This window comes from Triticum aestivum, chromosome 5A (assembly GCF_018294505.1).
Source record: "Triticum aestivum cultivar Chinese Spring chromosome 5A, IWGSC CS RefSeq v2.1, whole genome shotgun sequence".
In the NCBI taxonomy this organism is placed as follows: Eukaryota; Viridiplantae; Streptophyta; class Magnoliopsida; order Poales; family Poaceae; genus Triticum; species Triticum aestivum.
In genome coordinates this window covers 298,735,308-298,754,905 of record NC_057806.1, presented here as the reverse complement: position 1 = coordinate 298,754,905, position 19,598 = coordinate 298,735,308, and positions in this window count along the sequence as shown.

Genomic DNA, 19,598 nt, shown 5'->3' with positions numbered 1-19,598 from the left:
CCACCGCGCCCCGTCAGGTCGCTGCCAACCCTGGTCATCTTCTCCTTATCCTCTCTCTCTTGCAGGCCTCACATATCTCTCAGCCTCTGCCTGCAAAGCTGCCATGGCCTCGGATCTGCGCAACCGTCGCTAGAATCTGTCGTCAGCCACCCGATCCAGCCTCCCCGCTGTCGGATTCGGGAAGCTCGCCTCGTCCCACGTCCATTCAGACCGGATCCTGCTCCTCCTCGACCCTGCTGCACCTCCGTGCCGCCGGAGTCCGCTGCCGCTGCTCCCTGAACGCGAGGAGGACAAGCGCCCAGCTCGCCAACCTCCTCTGCCCACTCGCACGCAAATGGGCCGCGTGGGTCCCGCAAACCGGCCCAGCTGCCCCAAGCCCAGCGCAGGCCCGTCTGCCTCGTCTCTCCTTCGACTGGGCCAAGCCCATGGTGAGGAAAAACTCCCTATTCCCTGCCTAGTGCGCAGTTTAGTTATTCAGCGCCCAGTGCACTGCTTCAGATTCAGCCTGCATATGTTTTTTTTAGCGTCTGTGAATTTGTCTAATTTTCCAGAGTTTATAGTTTTACAAAAAAAACCTTCTAGTTCATGCATTTAATAACTCCACAACCATGCATCGGAATTAAACAAACTTAATATGAAAAATGCTTAGAATTTTGTCTAGTTTCATAATATGCAACTTTCAACCATGTTTAAAATGTTGTTTGTGTTTATTTTGCCTAATGCCATGTTGAAATGATTTATTTCAAAACTAAATAACCGTAGCTTCATTTTAAATAAACTTTATATGTAAATGGGGCAGAAAAATGCATAGATTAACATGCTGCACTTGCTTTGGCTGTTTGACAACTCTAAAATATGGCTTAGGAAGAACAGGAGCAAATTTGAATATGCTGATGAGGATTTTCTGGAATTGTTGTTTGTTGTTTTTTGCCTCATTTAAACTTGCCTAGATAATTGTTTTACTTGTGCTTCACCTCTTGCCATGTTTAACAACATTTAATATTATTGGCTTCATAAATGAGAGTGAACTACATACTTGAATGTGGGGTTTTGTCATTATGCAACTCGTTGCATATTGAGCTCCAGTTAATTTGTAGTGTTGTTTGTGCACTTTGCCATGCCATGCATATTTTAACCGGACATGCATCATACTTGTTTGTGCATCATGCCATGATTATGGTTGTTGGTTTACCATGTTGTTTGTTTCTTTCCGGTGTTGCTTCTTCTTGTTAGTTCCGGTAACGTTGCGTTTGTGAGGATCCATTCGACTACGTCTGTTTGTCTTCTTCATGGACTCGTTCTTCTTCCTTGTGGGATTTCAGGCAAGATGACCATACCCTCGACATCACTTCTATCTTTGCTTGCTAGTTGTTCTCTCTATCGCTATGTCGCGCTACCTACCACTTGTTTATCAAGTCTCCCAAACTGCCATGATAGCATCTAACCTTTTTCAACCATCCTAGCAAACCGTTGTTTGGCTAAGTTACCACTTTTGCTCCGCCCTTCTTGTAGCGTTGCTAGTTGCAGGTGAAGTTGAAGTTTGTTCCATGTTGGAACATGGATATGCTGGGATATCACATTATCTCTTATTTAATTAATGCATCTATATACTTGGTAAAGGGTGGAAGGCTCGGCCTTATGCCTGGTGTTTTGTGCCATTCTTGCCGCCCTAGTTTCCTTCATACCGGTGTTATGTTCCTTGATTTTGCATTCCTTACGCGGTTGGGGTTATGGGGCCCCCTTGACAGTTCGCTTTGAATAAAACTCCTCCAGCAAGGCCCAACGTTGGTTTTAACATTTGCCTCACCACCACCTATATTTTTCCCTTGGGAGTTGCTAACCCAAGGGTCATCTTTATTTTAACCCCCCCCAGGCTAGTGCTCCTCTGAGTGTTGGTCCAACCTGTCAACCATGGTGGCCACCAGGGGCAACTCTAGGCTGGCCTACCGAAAGTTTGGACAATAGGGTGTGCCCTGAGAACGAGATATGTGCAGCTCCTATCAGGATTTGTCCGCATAGTCGGGTGGTCTAACTGGTCTTGTTTTACCATTGGCGAAATGTCTTGTAACCGAGATTCCGAGACTGATCGGGTCTTTCCGGGAGAAGGAATATCCTTCGTTGACCGTGAGAGCTTGTGATAGGCTAAGTTGGGACACCCCTGCAGTGTTTTAAACTTTCGAGAGTCGTGCCCGCGGTTATGTGACAAATGGGAATTTGTTAATATTCAGTTGTAGATAACTTAACACTTGACTTAATTAAAATGCATCAACCGCATGTGTAGCCGTGATGGTCTCTTTTTGGCGAAGTCCGGTAAGTGAACACGGCCTTGTGTTATGCTTGAATGTAAGTAGTTTCAGGATCACTTCTTGATCACTTCTATCTTCTCGAGCGTTGTGTTGCTTCTCTTCTCGCTCTTATTTGCATATGTTAGCCACCATATATGATTAGTGCTTTGCTGCAGCTCCACCTCATTACCTTACCCTACCCATAAGCTTAAATAGTCTTGATCTCGCAGGTGTGAGATTGATGAGTCCTCGTGTCTCACAGATACTTCCAAACAGTTGCAGGTGCTGATGATACCAGTGCAGGTGATGCTACCGAACTCAAGTGGGAGTTCGACGAGGATCTGGGGCGTTACTATGTTTCATTTCCTGATGATCAGTAGTGGAGCCCAGTTGGGACGATCGGGGATCTAGCATTTGGGGTTTATCTTCCTTTTCTTTTGGATCTGACCATAGCCGGTCTTTGAGTGTATTTGGATGATGTATGATTTATTTATGTACTATGTGAAGTGGCGATTGTAAGCCAACTCTTTATCCCTTTCTTATTCAGTACATGGGATTGTGTAGATTACCCCTCTTGCGACAAAACCACCATGCGGCTATGCCTCCAAGTCGTGCCTCGACACATGGGAGATATAGCCGCATCATGGGCATTACAGTTTGATAGCAAGATAATTTGTAACGAGCAAGTAACGGTAACTGCAAATAAAGTGCAGCAAGGTAGCCCAATCCTTTTGTGGTAAAGGACAGGCCAAAATGGTTTCTTATGATAAGCAAAGCGTTCTTGAGGTTACACGAGAATTTCATCTAGTCACTTTCATCATGTTGGTTTGATTCGTGTTCGCTACTTTGATAATTTGATATGTGGGTGGACCGGTGCTTAGGTGTTGTTCTTACTTGAACAAACCTCCTACTTATGATTAACCCCCTCGCAAGCATCCTCAACTATGATAGAAGTATTAAGATAAAATATAACCATAGCATTAAACTTTTGGATCCAAATCGGTCCCTTACGAAGTAGCACATATACTAGGGTTTAAGCTTGTGTGACTCTAGCAATCCATCATCTAATAACTACTCCACAATGCATTCCCTTAGGCCCAAATACGGTGAAGTGCCATGCAGTCGATGTTCACATGACACCACTAAGGGAATCACAACATACATATCATCAAAATATCGAACACATATCAAGTTCACATGATTACTTGCAACATGATTTCTTCCATGACCTCAAGAGCAAAAGTAACTACTCTCAAATAATAATCATGCTCAAGATCAGAGGGGTGTTAAATAGCATAACAGATCTGAACATATATTCCTCCACCAAATAAACCATATAGTAATCAACTACAAGATGTAATCAACACTACTAGTCACCCACAAGTACCAATCTGAGCTTCCGGTAATAAGATTGAACACAAGAGATGAACTAGAGTTTGAGAGGAGATGGTGTCATTGAAGATGTTGATGGAGATTGCCCTCCCAAAGATGAGAGGGTTGTTGGTAATGATCATGACGATGATTTTGAAGGAAATATGCCCTAGAGGCAATAATAAAGTTGTTATTTATATTTCCTTATATCACGATAAATGTTTATTATTCATGCTAGAATTGTATTAACCGGAAACTTAGTACATGTGTGAATATATAGACAAATAGAGTGTCACTAGTATGCCTCTACTTGACTAGCTCGTTAATCAAAGATGGTTAAGTTTCCTAGCCATGGACAAAGAGTTGTCATTTCATAAACGGGACCACATCATTAGAGAATGATGTGATTGACTTGACCCATCCGTTAGCTTAGCACAATGATCGTTTAGTTTATTGATATTGCTTTCTTCATAACTTATACATATTCCTACGACTAAGATTATGGAACTCCCGAATACCGGAGGAACACTTAGTGTGCTATCAAGCGTCAGAACATAAATGGGTGACTATAAAGATGGTCTATAGGTGTCTCTGATGGTGTTTGTTGAGTTGGCATAGATTGAGATTAGGATTTGTCACTCCGATTGTCGGAGAGGTATCTGTGGGCCCTCTCGGTAATGCACATCACTATAAGCCCTACAAGAAATGTGACTAATGAGTTAGTTCAGGGATGATGCATTACCGAACGAGTAAAGAGACTTGCTGGTAACGATATTGAACTAGGTATTGAGATACCCACGATCGAATCTCGGGCAAGTAACATACCGATGACAAAAGGAACAACGTATGTTGTTATGCGGTTTGACCGACAAAGATTATCGTAGAATATGTAGGAATGAATATGAGAATCTAGGTTCCGCTATTGGTTATTGACCGGAGATGAGTCTCGGCCATGTCTACATAGTTCTCGAACCCGTAGGGTCCGCACGCGTAATGTTCGGTGACGATCGGTATTATGAGTTTATGAGTTTTGATGTACCGAAGGTAGTTCAGAGTCTTGGATATGATCGCGGACATGACGAGGAGTCTCGAAATGGTTGAGACATAAAGATTGATATATTGGACGGCTATGTTCGGACACCGAAAGGGTTTCAGGTGATCTCGGACAAAACCGGAGTGCCGGAGGGTTACCGGACCCCCCCCCCCCCCGGGAAGTTATTGGGCCCTTGCCCTTAGTGGGCTTTAGGGGAGAGAGAGGGCAGCAGCCAGGAGGTTGCGCCCCCCCCCAAGGGAGTACGAATTGGACTAGGGGAGGGGGTGTGGTCCCTCTTTCCCTCTCCCTCCCCCTACCCCTCCTAGTAGGACTAGGAAAGGAGGAATCCTACTCCTACTAGGAGGAGGATTCCTCCTCCCTTGGCGCGCCCCCTAGGGCCTGCCGGCCTCCTCCCTTCCTTTATATATGGGGGAGGGGGCACCCCACAGACACACAAGTTGATCTCTTAGCCGTGTGCGGTGCCCCCTCCATAGATTTCCACCTCGTTCATATCGTTGTAGTGCTTAGGCGAAGCCCTGCGTTGGTAACTTCATCATCACCGTCATCACGCCGTCGTGCTAACGAAGCTCTCCCTCAACACTCAGCTGGATCAAGAGTTCGTGGGACATCACCGAGCCGAACGTGTGCAGATCGCGGAGGTGCCGTATTTTCGGTACTAGGATCAGTCGGATCATGAAGACGTACGACTACATCAACCGCGTTGTCATAACGCTTCTGCTTTCGGTCTACGAGGGTACGTGGACAACACTCTCCCCTCTCGTTAATATGCATCACCATGATAGATCTTGCGTGTGCGTAGGAATTTTTTGAAATTACTGCAATCCCCAACAGTGGCATCCGAGCCAGGTCTATGTGTAGATGTTATATGCACGAGTAGAACACAAAGAGTTGTGGGCGATAATAGTCATACTGCTTACCAGCATGTCATACTTTGATTCGGCGGTATTGTTGGATGAAGCGGCTCAGACCGACATTACGCGTACGCTTACGCGAGACTGGTTCTACCGGCGTGCTTCGCACACAGGTGGCTAGTGGGTGTCAGTTTCTCCAACTTTAGTTGAATCGAGTGTGACTATGCCCGGTCCTTGTTGAAGGTTAAAACAGCACACTTGACGAAAAATCGTTGTGGTTTTGATGCGTAGGTAAGAACGGTTCTTGCTCAGCCCGTAGCAGCCACATAAAACTTGCAACAACAAAGTAGAGGACGTCTAACTTGTTTTTGCAGGGATGTTGTGATGTGATATGGTCAAGACATGATGCTAAATTTTATTGTATGAGATGATCATGTTTTGTAACAGAGTTATCGGCAACTGGCAGGAGCCATATGGTTGTCGCTTTATTGTATGCAATGCAATCGCCCTGTAATTGTTTTAACTTTATCACTAAGCGGTAGCGATAGTCGTAGAAGCAATAGTTGGCCAGACGACAATGATGCTACGATGGAGATGAAGGTGTCGCGCCGGTGATGATGGTGATCATGATGGTGCTTTGGAGATGGAGATCAAAGGCACAAGATGACGATGGCCATATCATATCACTTATATTGATTGCATGTGATGTTTATCCTTTATGCATCTTATTTTCCTTAGTACGGCGGTAGCATTATAAGATGACCCCTCACTAAATTTCAAGGTATAAGTGTTCTCCCTGAGTATGCACCGTTGCTACAGTTCGTCGTGCCGAGACACCACGTGATGATCGGGTGTGATAAGCTCTGCGTTCACATAGAACGGGTGCAAGCCAGTTTTGCACACGTAGAATAGTCAGGTTTAAACTTGACGAGCCTAGCATGCAGATATGGCCTCAGAACACTGAGACCTAAAGGTCGAGCGTGAATCATATAGTAGATATGATCAACATAGTGATGTTCACCATTGAAAACTACTCCATCTCACGTGATGATCGGACATGGTTTAGTTGATATGGATCACATGATCACTTAGATAATTAGAGGGATGTCTATATAAGTGGGAGTTCTTAAGTAATATAATTAATTGAACTTTAATTTATCATGAACTTAGTACCTGGTAGTATTTTGAATGTCTATGTTGTTGTAGATAGATGGTCCGTGTTGTTGTTCCATTGAATTTTAATGCGTTCCTAGAGAAAGCTAAGTTGAAAGATGATGGTAGAAATTACACGGACTGGGTCCGTAACTTGAGGATTATCCTCATTGCTGCACAGAAGAATTATGTCTTGGAAGCACCGTAGGTGACAAACCCGCTACAGGAGCAACGCCAGATGTTATAAACGTCTGGCAGAGCAAAGCTGATGACTACTCGATAGTTCGGTGTGCCATGCTTTATGGCTTAGAACCGGGACTTCAATGACGTTTTGAACGTCATGGAGCGTATGAGATGTTCCAGGTGTTGAAGTTAATATTTCAAGCAAATGCTCGGATTGAGGGATATGAAGTCTCCAATAAGTTCTAGAACTGCAAAATGGAGGAGAATAGTTCTGTCAGTGAACATATATTCAGAATGTCTGGGTACCACAACCACTTGACTCAACTGGTAGTTAATCTTCCTAATGATAGTGTCATTGACAGAGTTCTTCAATCACTGCCACCAAGCTACAAGAGCTTCGTGGTGAACTATAATATCCAAGGGATGGATAAGACAATTCCCGAGCTCTTCGCAATGCTAATGGTTGCGGAGGTAGAAATAAAGAAGGAGCATCAAGTGTTGATGGTCAACAAGACCACCAATTTCAAGAAAAAGGGTAAAGGGAAGAAGGGGAACTTCAAGAAGAACAGCAAGCAAGTTGCTACTCAAGTGAAGAAGCCCAAGTCTGGACCTAAGCCTGAGACATAGTGCTTCTACTTCAAAGGGACTGGTCACTGGAAGCGGAACTGCCCCAAGTATTTGGCGGAGAAGAAGGATGGCAAAGTGAAAGGTATTTTTGATAGGGATTTTTACATCTGTGCCCCTGGTTCCTTAGCCATACTCATTCATCCCCATGCTCTTAACTTGTGCTCACTTTTCCCCACTCCCTTGCCCGAAACCCTCGGAACTGGTCACAAATGGTGGATGCCGTCGGGTCAGTGCTTTCACCATTAACTCTGATGAGTGGGGCCGCGCTGACTGTGTCACCCATTGGACCTAATGAGTGGGGTCACGGCGGACGGTGTCGTGGTTAGCCCATTGGGCCATGGTTAGACTTGGGCCGTGCGCGCGCCGCAATGACAGAAGCTTGTTATGCATGCAGGACATGTCCAGCTAGCCTGCATGCATGCACGTAGCTAGCCTACCTGCATGCGCCGCCGCCCGCCGCCACGATGCGCTGACCGGCCTCTTTTTCATGTGAGCCGCCACAGACGCTGATTGGCCTCTTTTTCACGCGAGGCGCCACGAACGCAGGGATGGTTGCTGCCACTGGTTCGTATCATCTCCCACGCGTGTCTCCTTCATGTATAGTATTGTTTCACACTTTTCAATCCACTCGCATCTATTCAACGTGGCAATTAAAACCTGTTGGCAATTAAAGTGCCATATCGATCGACGCGGCTCCTTTGAACGTAGTAAATCCAAAGTGCGGCCGGTGCCACTCCCCTTCCCTTCCCCTTTCCCTATTTAAACCACCACCCCTCCGCCTATTCTCCACACATCCATTTGCGCTGCCCCCTTCTCTTCTTCACTCAAACTATCGTGGAATTGTCACGGCAGATGTCCTTAGTGTCAGGACTTAGTCGCGAGGCTAACGCATCTATATGGTAGCTTGAGAGGGGTTGAGCGGAATCGAGAGACGCAACACAAGACAAGGGTTTAGACAGCTTCGGGCCCCGGGAAACATCATCCGGTAATAACCCTACATGCTGTTTGTGGCTAGGTCTCATTATGATCATGAGGGAGTCGCCGGTAAGCCGGGTCTTTGTGTCTAGCCCTAGAGATTATTTTCTGTCCCCCTTTGGGGAGCCCTGCCCCTCCTTATATATGTTGAAGGGGCGGGTTACATGTGGATTCCTAGTAGGACTAGGAATAGTCTATCCTTTCTCACAAGTTGAATACAACTCCGGGTCTTACTTCCTCGTAAAGGAAATATTCGGCATCCCTTTCCTCTTAAGCTGGCCCACCAGAGTATAAGCCGGCCTGCTGGGCCTTGGGCCTTGTCGTCCGTCTGATCCACCCGCCGGGTCTCTAGTGAGTCACAATGTCCAGGCGGGTTACATGTAAACCGCCATGTCCGGGCGGATCGCCAGCGAGTCATCAAGCTCCAGCCAGGTCTCTGGTGAGTCGCCAAGCCCGGCCAGGTCATGATTCCGGCCGGGTCATACCGCGGGGTATATCCCCGACATTAGCCCCCAGTTTAATTTGGATTTATCCATGTTAAACTAATCCTGTAAAATAAACACAAGAACAAACTTGATAGGTTGTTCTCTGGGTTAAATATTTTCCTGAACCGGCACCTGATTATCTTTAAGTCCTTGTTATTTCCTCCTGGATGCATACTCAAAGATCTTATAGCAAATCTCTTTTAACAGATATGTACAAACCTTGTCAATGCAAAAATCCAGATACTTCTTTTGAGAAATCCGGGTCAATAGGCCAGCTTCAGAGCCAACTTGCAGACATTGGTATCTTATAGAGAAATATTGTAATAAATAATCTACTTGAACTGGCTTCCAAAGCGCCCGCTTAAAAAAAATATTGGTCTTGAAAAAACTCATCTGACTTTCAACCAGCATGTAGAACTTGCTGGTTTATCATTACCAAAATATGCGGTTTGTAAATATTGATAGCACCGGGTCATAATTGTTGCCGACGTTGGGTCATAGTTATTGGTGACGTCGGTTCAATCTGGTTTACTCAAAACTGAGAATTTGAAGATTTTTCTCCCTTATATCCATATTACCTGTAGCCCCCAAGTCTTGAGCAGAAACAAAGTGATGACTTAAGACTTGCTTCAATATAAATACTGCCACTTTGAGGAAATCCATGTTGTTCATCTTAGTCACTAGTAAAGACTGGATACTCCATATATGTAGCCCCCAAGTGCCGGGTTGTCATGCTTGCAGCAACCTGGGACTTGTAATTGCCTTATACTCATAAAAAACTACAACCAGTGTAGTCCCCAAGGGCCGGGTCATTATGTAATAATGAGCAGGGACTTTATAAATATGATCATATAGATTTGAACAACAACGTGTAGCCCCCATGGGCCGGCTCAGTAAGATAATATTGAGCTGGAACTTTATATCTACTTCCTTTGAAAAGAACATCATATGATGTAAGCCCCACCCTGGGGCCTGAACCCACGTCCACAAGGTTAAGAGCTTTGTGCTTTACCAACTGAGCAGTGGACCTTTCAATATAATGTAATAAAACTTGTGTATCTTGAATTGTTGACAGGAGCAATTGGTAGCCCCCAAGGGCCGGCTCATTATGATGTGATGAGTCGGGTCTTCAATGAGGCCAGTAAAATTGTCTTTGCATTAGCCCCCCAGTGCCATGGTGCATGCTGGCAGTGACATGGGACTTGCATATTTGATGTGATCTCAACTTGAATAATGTAGCCCCCAAGTGTCGGGTCGTAAGCCTGCAGCGACTCGGGACTATTCCTTCTTTGTAGAATAAATCATATCCATTAGTAAAACAATAGCCTTTGCGCTAAAGCGCCTTTGAAAACATCAATCATAATATTTAGTTACTGATAACCATAAAAATCCAACCATGTTGGCTATTAAAGATTTGAATAATCCGGTTTGAAAACCTCAATCATTCAATATCATAATGAAAATCCAGCCAAGTTTGGCTATTTAAAGATTCAAATACCTTATCTGTTGACAAGTAAATCTAGAGTTTAAATACTCAGTGGCTCTTGACCGATGGCAATTTAATACGCCTCCATTGTAAACAGGAATTTTTATAACCCGACGGCTTATAGCCTTTGAGAAAATCAAAAATTGATAATCCTTTTGAGACACCAATTTCAATCTTTGATGATGGGCTGGAACTTAATCATTTATGTAAGTCATAGCTCTGTAAATCCTGCACAGAGTTTAAACAACATATGCCCTGGTGACTTAACGTCAAAAGCCAGAGCGGGTAACTACTCAAATGTAGTCTTATCCTATACATAAGTAAATCATAAGACCCCCTGGCGGTTTACCACAAGGCGGATCATAATATCCCACATATAACCATTGTGATATTTAACTTGAACTTCCGGTTTACATGACCTGTGCAGTAAGGGTGATAACCCAATCCTTAGAAGCCAATACTTCCAAATATATGATGATTGTCACATGCTGGCGACTTATCGTCCAAAGCCAAGCCGGGTTTAAATGAAACCACACTCATATGCTTCAGATATGAGCAAAAAGGATCAAAACCCAAAAGATTATTTGCAAAAACTTAAACCAAATAAAAATCAAAGTTTCTGATTCGAATACGATCAATAAACCGTTCCAAAGGGGTTAAGCTAGGATTCGAATACGATCATGTAGCCCCCAGTGGCTTTGGCGTTGCGCCGATCAAGAGGGTACCAACAGCTATGTTCTCTTTGGTTCGAATACGACCTATGTTTGAACAGGAAGCCCCCAAATGACCTTGAGAGGTTTTTAACGGCCCTGATTCGAATACGATCCAAGTCGGACCCAAAAGGGGTTAAACTATTATTCGGATACGATCAAGAAGCCCCCTAGTGGGTTTGGCATTGCGCCGATCAAGAGGGTACCGACAGCTATGTTCTCTTTGGTTCGAATACGACCTATGTTTGAACAGGAAGCCCCCAAATGACCTGTAATTGTGGCTATGATCTGGATCGAAGGGTAATCATAGCTTAGCTTAATAAGCCGGAAGCTCCCAAGTGATATATTTCTGAGCTGTGCTCGCCGGGTGCCTATGTTTTAGTTGTGTTGTGCAAAAAACTCTCTTTGGCCCCTGTAATTTTTTCTAAGAACTCAAACTTGCGAGAGATTAATTCTTTTTGAACCGGAAATTCTTAAACCGGATATTGAGAGTTTCAAATTTTTTTAAGAGACAAATTTACCTTGAGCCGGATGTTTGAACCGGATTTAGAGCTTCAAAGCTTTGCGGGAGAGAGATGTCTCTTGAACCGGATTTTAAACCGGAATATTTATTTTGAACCGGCAATTTTCTGACGGCCTTTAAATTTTCATCAATATGGTGGTAGCCTCCGGAACCGGGTTATCATTCCCTCCAATGACCCGGGGTCTTAACTCTCACGATATTTGCTAAGTCATGTCATCGTAGCCCCCGAGACTCAAGGCGATTTGAGGAGTTGGCTTGAAATTCTTCATAAATAACCGTGATATAGACCGGTTTGCATCCTGCATGGGACAACTTGCAAACCGGAGTAATTGCTCTTTTAAAGAAAGTAATATATATATATAAAAACATGCTGGATGGATTTCACCTGATGCGTCAGGTCAGCAATTATCACCACGGAGTGGATGATCACCATGGTGAAACTGAAATCAATCATGACCAAGTCAGCCGCAGGAGCAGACAGATAAACCGGCCGCGGCGTTGTAAGCCAATGCGGACAGATGAGTTGGCCGCGGCATCGTACGCCGGATCACAGAGGCGGCAGTCTGCGCGTTTTCCCTCACGCAGACACGCACAACATCACGGACGAACGCAGGTGCTTATGGTGCATTGACGTGCATCCCTGATCATCCTGTATAAACAGTATATGCCAGGAAAAAGAATATATTTTATAAAGAATTAACATATACAGATACAAGGGATTAGTGTTGAGAACACCTGGTTTTTCGTTGGACGTATCGATAGAAGCAAAATGCAGTTTTAGCGGGCCTTCATATCCACCTATGTATCCATCAACATTGGAGGTCATCCCCAAATTGCAGTTTTTTTACGCCAATATATCATTTGCATTGGCCGAGGCCAATCATGTTAGCTTTGGCTGATTCCTGCATGCACCGTTGAGCTGTTTGTTCCTGCACTTTGAGACAGCAGCATACGGCACATCTGTTGGTCCAGCAGCCGCAGGGGTAGACAGATCCGAGCAGTTCAACAGGCATATGCAACAGTGAGTACTGCTGGACTCCTATTCCTTTATTGTAGTCAGATTGGTCTTTGAACCAATATGTACGCATGCAATGCCCAGGGCATCTCCTTTGCCGTATCCTTCATCAGCATATTAACCTCCAGGCTACACCTTGAAACCATCAAAAACTGAGGTAGCTGAAGCCTAAAAACCATCGCCATCCACATGCATCATCCAGTTGCGACTCGACACAACGGCTGAGGGGCCCCGGCGGCTCGGACTCGGGCGCGGGCGGGTCACCTGCAGGTTGCGAGGTGGCTTGAAACAGCAGCTCTCGGCGGGTTATGGCAGAGGTGTTGCAGCAGAGGGTAGCCTAAGTTCGCAGGAGTGAGGCGGCTAGGCCTGCTGTCCCAGAGGACATCGCTACTGTTGCAAGATTCATTGGATGGCTTTGAACGTGTGCGTACAGAGATGACTTGCGATTTTGAGAGCAGGGCGCAGCGGGAACTTCGTGTCCACCTCGGCGGACTGCTCGTACAAAAATCAATCTCCATCGCTGCTTATGCGTTGAATCGGCAGCAAAGAACTTGTCGGTCTCGGCGACTCACGGACAATCCTAGTTTCCTTTTAATGGCACCGACCGAGTTAGAATCTGAACAAAGTTGGTTTCTTGTCGCTGTCAATTTGGATGCTGGTCTTCGATGCCTTGTCGTTGTCCTTTGTTTTCTTTTTCCTTCCAAGTTCCAACATTGGCTTTAGGGCCGAACCAATAACGTATTTGTTGTGACTACCACTGATCAGGACAGCTTGGTTTCGCTAGATGGCTCCTGTGTATCCGCCCTTGAACAGGCAATATGCTAAAGATACGCCCGGCGGCGCACAAGTCGAAACCCTAGTTTCTCGTGAACTCTAAGTTTGCTGGCTCCAAAGTTAATCATGTTCCAGATCATTAAACAATCAACTTGTTGGCTCTTCCTCACTCGACGAAATCGCGAGCTTCTCAAACCATAGGAGAGATCCCTTCAAGAACTCATCACCACCGTGCGCGAGGCTCACGGTGGGCGCCAACTGTCGTGGAATTGTCACGGCAGATGTCCTTAGTGTCAGGACTTAGTCACGAGGCCAACACATCTATATGGTACCTTGAGAGGGGTTGAGCAGAATCGAGAGATGCAACACAAGACAAGGGTTTAGACAGCTTCAGGTCCCGGGAAACATCATCCGGTAATAACCCTACATGCTGTTTGTGGCTAGGTCTCATTATGATCGTGAGGGAGTCGCCGGTAAGCCGGCTCTTTGTGTCTATCCCCAGAGATTATTTTCTATCCCCCTTTGGGGAGCCCTTCCCCTCCTTATATATGTTGAAGGGGCGGGTTACATGTGGAGTCCTAGTAGGACTAGGAATAGTCTATCATTTCTCACAAGTTGAATACAACTCCAGGTCTTGCTTCCTCGTAAAGGAAATATTCGTCATCCCTTTCCTCTTAAGCCGGCCCACTAGAGTATAAGCCGGCCTGCTGGGCCTTGGGCCTTGTCGTCTGTCTGATCCACCCGTCGTGTCTCTAGTGAGTCACAATGTCCAGGCGGGTTACATGTAAACCGCCATGTCCGGGCGGATTGCCAGTGAGTCGCCAAGCTCCAGCCAGGTCTCTGGTAAGTCGCCAAGCCCGGCCGGGTCATGATTCCCGCCGGGTCATACCGCGGGGTATATCCCCGACACAAACCCAGAGCACTCTCAAAGAGAGGCGAGGATGCAGTACAACGGCCCCACCTTCGAGCTCCCACCGACCATGCCGGAGAGACGGTATCCGTCCGGCGGCGTCATGGAGAGGATGCTCCGCGTGTGGGCATTCTCACGCTAGAGGGGTGCAAGGGGGTTTGCCTAGTGTTTCCTCCGTGTGGGCTTCGCCCACCTCCCGGCGGGCTTGCCAGTGATGTTCCGACTAGAGGAAGTGCGTCCAAACTCTAGGACTCCACCGATAGGGCTCACGATCACCTTCACCAACAAATTTGATGCGTACTACCTCCTCGGCAAGGTTTTTTGGTGTGGATGCGAATTCATCGCATTCACAACCCACAACACCTTCACAAACTTCGACTGCATCTACCCCACCCGTGATGGTATGGACAACCTTCCCTACTACATCGGTTAGGACGGCATGGAGAGGAGGAGCAGTGAAGAGAAGGTGCAATGAAGATGGTGGTGAAGTCCCGGTCTCGATCGTGAGCTTATCTTGCCCTAGGATATTAGGGCTTTTATCTTTTATATATTTCTATCTTAATTATGTCGTTGGTTGTACCGTGAACTTTTAATCTCTGACGTGTTATCCCCTAAGAACTTTGTTATGCTTGCTACCCTTATTTGATATGTCGTTGGTTATCAGTGTTTTTGCTTGCTATTTCTATCTTATTTGATGTGATATAAATCGCTAGATGGATATGGTTCCGTACACGATCCCTTCTGCTAAATCAATCAATGATTGAGTATTCCTCAATGAAAACCAGCAAGTTTTCACCCATTTAGAGTAGGGTCAAGTTTTCGCACGCGCAGATAATGGAGTACTTGAAGTTTCAAAAAGGAAACTAAAGCTAGAAAAATGAGCCATGTTGATGTTGAAGAGAAGAAGAAAAGCTAATTTTTTGAATTTTTGGTGGCCCTATTCCGTATATTGTATGAACAAAAACAAGCTAATTTTTGAATAGTTTGTGGACTATGCTATGGTTTAGGGCACCCTATGTTTTATGTAAGAAGTATGCTATGGTTTCTACTTTTTATGTTATGGATGTATGCTTGCTACGTGAGATATCGGTCAATGGATATGGTGTCGTAGCTGAGCCGTAGACAAGCTCTCTAGATGGATATGGTGCCATAGCCGAGCCTACACATGCTCTCTAGATGGATATGTTGGCTAATGGTGTCACTGGACTTTATTTTAGACGTGGTTTTAGATGGATGTCATGATCTACATAATTAAGTATGACATGTTCTTAAAGAAAAACAAAAATCGTGTATACAATATTTTTCTTGCAACAAAAACTTGTTTATAATACCCGCATGTCAAAAAATGAAAGTGTTGTGCCGTAGGCTATATGCAGAAGGAAATTGCCATGATATGTACAAATAAATTTGACATGTGCAAGTCCAACAATAAATCGATTTACCATCATGCAGTATTTTTGTACAGCATGGCAATAAATGGATTTACCATGGTAATAATCAAGGGAAAAACAGATCCAACGCATGGGCCTTCAACACTCAACGCAATGAGACGGCCCAACCAGAGCTTAGCTTCAATTTGGGCCCTAGAACTATGGTTTTTTTTCTGCACTCGATGTTGTCTGACGAAACTGAAAGTGTACAAAACTAACGAAACTGACATGATCCACAAATTAAGCAACATAGAGCATAGAGCACATGATCCACAAATTAAGCAACATAGAGCATAGAGCACATGATCCACAAATTAAGCAACACAGAGCATAAAGCACATGATCCACGAATTTAAGCAAATCATAGAGCACATGATCCACAAATTTAACCAAATCCTACAGCACATGACACCACACTAATAACATCTCTAATGAGTGATGACCAGCAAGTATGAAAATCCTAGAGCAACTACACAAAAATAAAAGGGATAAAATCCTAAAGCTATCAGATTCACCTTCTTGTTCAATTAAATCATCTGCTTCAAGTTCTTATTCATCTTTTTTATTTCCCCCTTCAGATGTGCATCCCCAACTATCAGAGCAGAACTTTCAGAGACCAAATTCGTTGTTGCTGACGGCAGATTGAGCTCCCGGATTGGGGCCCCATTGAATTGAATCCGCTTAACGTAGTCATCCAGCCATTCAAAATGTGTGCATTTCTTCATGATCTGAAACGAAAACATGAACCCTAAATCCCAGATCGAAAAATAATTAAAAGCAAATAGAAAAAGAAATCAAAGAAAAATCATGAGATCTAACCTGCCCCTCCGGCTTGCTCTCGCATTTCATGAACTCGCGCCCATAGTTGCCATTCTTAACCTCCTTCAGAGTCAACCGTATCAGTGGCGCGCTGCGGGGCAGTCAGGACATCGCTCCATGGGAAGTGGACCATATAGGGTCCACGAGGGGCAGGAGGCTGAAGTGGAGCTCGACAAATCGCCCAAAGTCGCCGGAGAAGAAGCAGAGGAGTGGCTCCTCTCGTCGCCGGAGAAGAAGAAGCAAAGGAGGAGTGGCTCCTCTCGTCGCTGCAGAATAAGCACCAGAATAAAAGGGGTACCCGAAGAAAGGGGAGGCACAACCAACAAGTCTCGCGGATCACCTCTCATGGATCGCCTCTCGCGGATCGCCACGATCCAACGATGCGGAGCTGTCCATGTGATCCAACGGCGCGTAGCCTGCTCGCAGCCTGCCCTCGGAATTACTTCTAGAAGACCACATCTGAGGGTTGTCCCTTGGCGCTAGGGTATGATCGGACGGCTGACGTTCGGAGCTAGGGTTAGGCGAAATCCCGCGGGGTTTAGAGGGGTTTTGAGTTGGTCAACGGGGTTTCAAAGGCTTTGACTGAGCATAAATAATTTAAAAAAATCGAAAAAAATATGAAACCTTCGTCGTTCGTTGTTTTATAGGACACACTAACAAGAAAAAATACTAAACTTGGTATACGTACATTTAGAGAGAAAAAAACTAGCTAGCACGATCGTACAATGTCCATGAAACCAAACTAGCTAACAAGGAAAAATACTAAACTTCGGTTTTTGAAAATTAAAAAAAAAATCAAAACAATCACCAAAGCTTGATTTCAAAGTGAATAAGAAGGATGTGAACTTAGTTTTCCATTTTCATTTGGTAAACATGTTTTTAATGGTTTTTCTATTAAAGTATATTTTTTGAAAAATGTAAAAATAGATAGCTTAATTCAATAAATAGTGATTCTTCGAATCTACACTATATAGATTGATTTGGTGTTAATAAAAAATATTTGGCTCATTTGGAGTAGGTCCAAAAAAACTTGATTACAAATGGGGTTGTTTACCCTAGCTTGGGAGCTCATTTGGAGCACATTTCTGATGACTACAGGTTTTGTAGACGCAAAAGAGATCAGATTGATCACCTAACGTTTATAATAGTTCAGCAAACTGTGCAACTGACACCACAGGGGAATGGACTGAAGTGTTGGTTCAAATTCAAAGTTTGCATAAAATTCAAAGTTTGCCTCATTAGTTCAAATTCAAAGTTTACATATAGAATTATTACACCTTACAAGTTTTCACAATACTTCAAATTGATGATAGAATCCTTATTACAAATCTTTAAAGTTCAAAGTTTATGACTTGCATTCAAGTTCAAATTCAAATCTTTGCCTTGCTCCTTGTGTTCCGGGATGGGTTAACCGTCTTGCTTCTGGTTTCCCTGGCTGGGATATTTTGTGCTTTTGAAAGCTTTGTCTTGTTGCTTCTGATCTTCACTTCTGGTGGTGGCGGTTTTGTTGAGCTTTGACTGATCGAGAAAGTGATGACCAGTTGAAGGTCATCTGTGGGCTCACTAATCTTTAAAGGAACTTCAGACAAAATAACTTCCTCCTCTCTTATAGCTTCAAAACGTTCGTAAGCCATGGTTTCAAATTCCGCATCAGATGATGGTTCAACTGAAGTTTCTTCCTCTCTAGGTCTTTTCTATCTTGTGCCTCTAATTATCCTAGAGCTAGGTCAAATAGAAATAAGCTTAGCCATCGATTAAAAAGAGAACAAATGCAAAAATACAAATATTGCACACATACCAAGCTGCTACTTCAGTTGCTTCATTCTCTAAACTTGCTGCATTCTCCTCTGCTGTTGCATTCTCCTCTACATTTGCTGCTGCCCATTGTTCCTCTTCTCCAAATGATGCGTCAACTGGATTGCTACAATGCCTAGCAATATGCCCTAAGATACCACATCTTTGCACTTACGTTGTTTTTTTACACGGCCCTCTTCACCAGCTCTTATCCTGTTTTTCCTTGGTCTTCGTGGTGGTCTAGTCAGTACAGGAGAATGGAGTTTAAACCCTGGGTCTAGTATGTTCCATTGGTCTTTTCTCAAGTGTGCAGGCACATTTTCAGCATAAGCAGCCCTAAATTTGGCAACAGAGAAATATTCAGAGCAATACTAATCAACTTCACCATCTTCACCTCCAATAACAGTCATGAGATGTAGGGCATGTATGCACGGCTTCCCGCAGATCTACCATTGCCTACAGTTGCATTCATTGGTTGCAAGGTTCACTGGATATCTCCATTCCCTATTTTTACTGTCAGTGTATGTCACCGGTCGAATGCATTTCATCCTTAGTCCTCTTGCCTTGGCATGTAATGCCTTAATCAGAGATGGGATCATAAGATGGCCAACATTTGTGTTTCTGCAATTCTTTTACGAAGAGCCATCTCTATCATGATCATCTGCCTGATCTTATCAAATACTTGCCACAACAAAAGCCCTTACACTGACTTGAACTTTGCATTGAAACACTCAGCGAGGTTATTGGTCACATAGTCTACTTTGCAGATTTCATTGAATTTGCTTCTTGACCACAGCTTTCCATGATGTTCATCCATGTACTCCTTCACCAAGGGATTATGAGCGTACAACACTCTCAAATGGTGCTCATGCTTCCTCAAGCTACATGTGTATGATGCTGGCCATAGATTCTCATCATAAACTTTGCCTTTGAATTTCTTTTTAAAATTCTGCGCTAGGTGTCGCATACATTGCCTATGTTCCACTCTAGGGAATACAATTTCTACTGCAGTTTCTAAACCCTTGCAAGCATCTGTGTGTATAACTAAACCTGAGGGTGTACCTATAATGTTGCGCAACTGCTACAGAAACCAGACCCAACTCTCCTGACTCTCTACCTCCAACACACCAAATGCAATTGGGATTAGCCAGTTG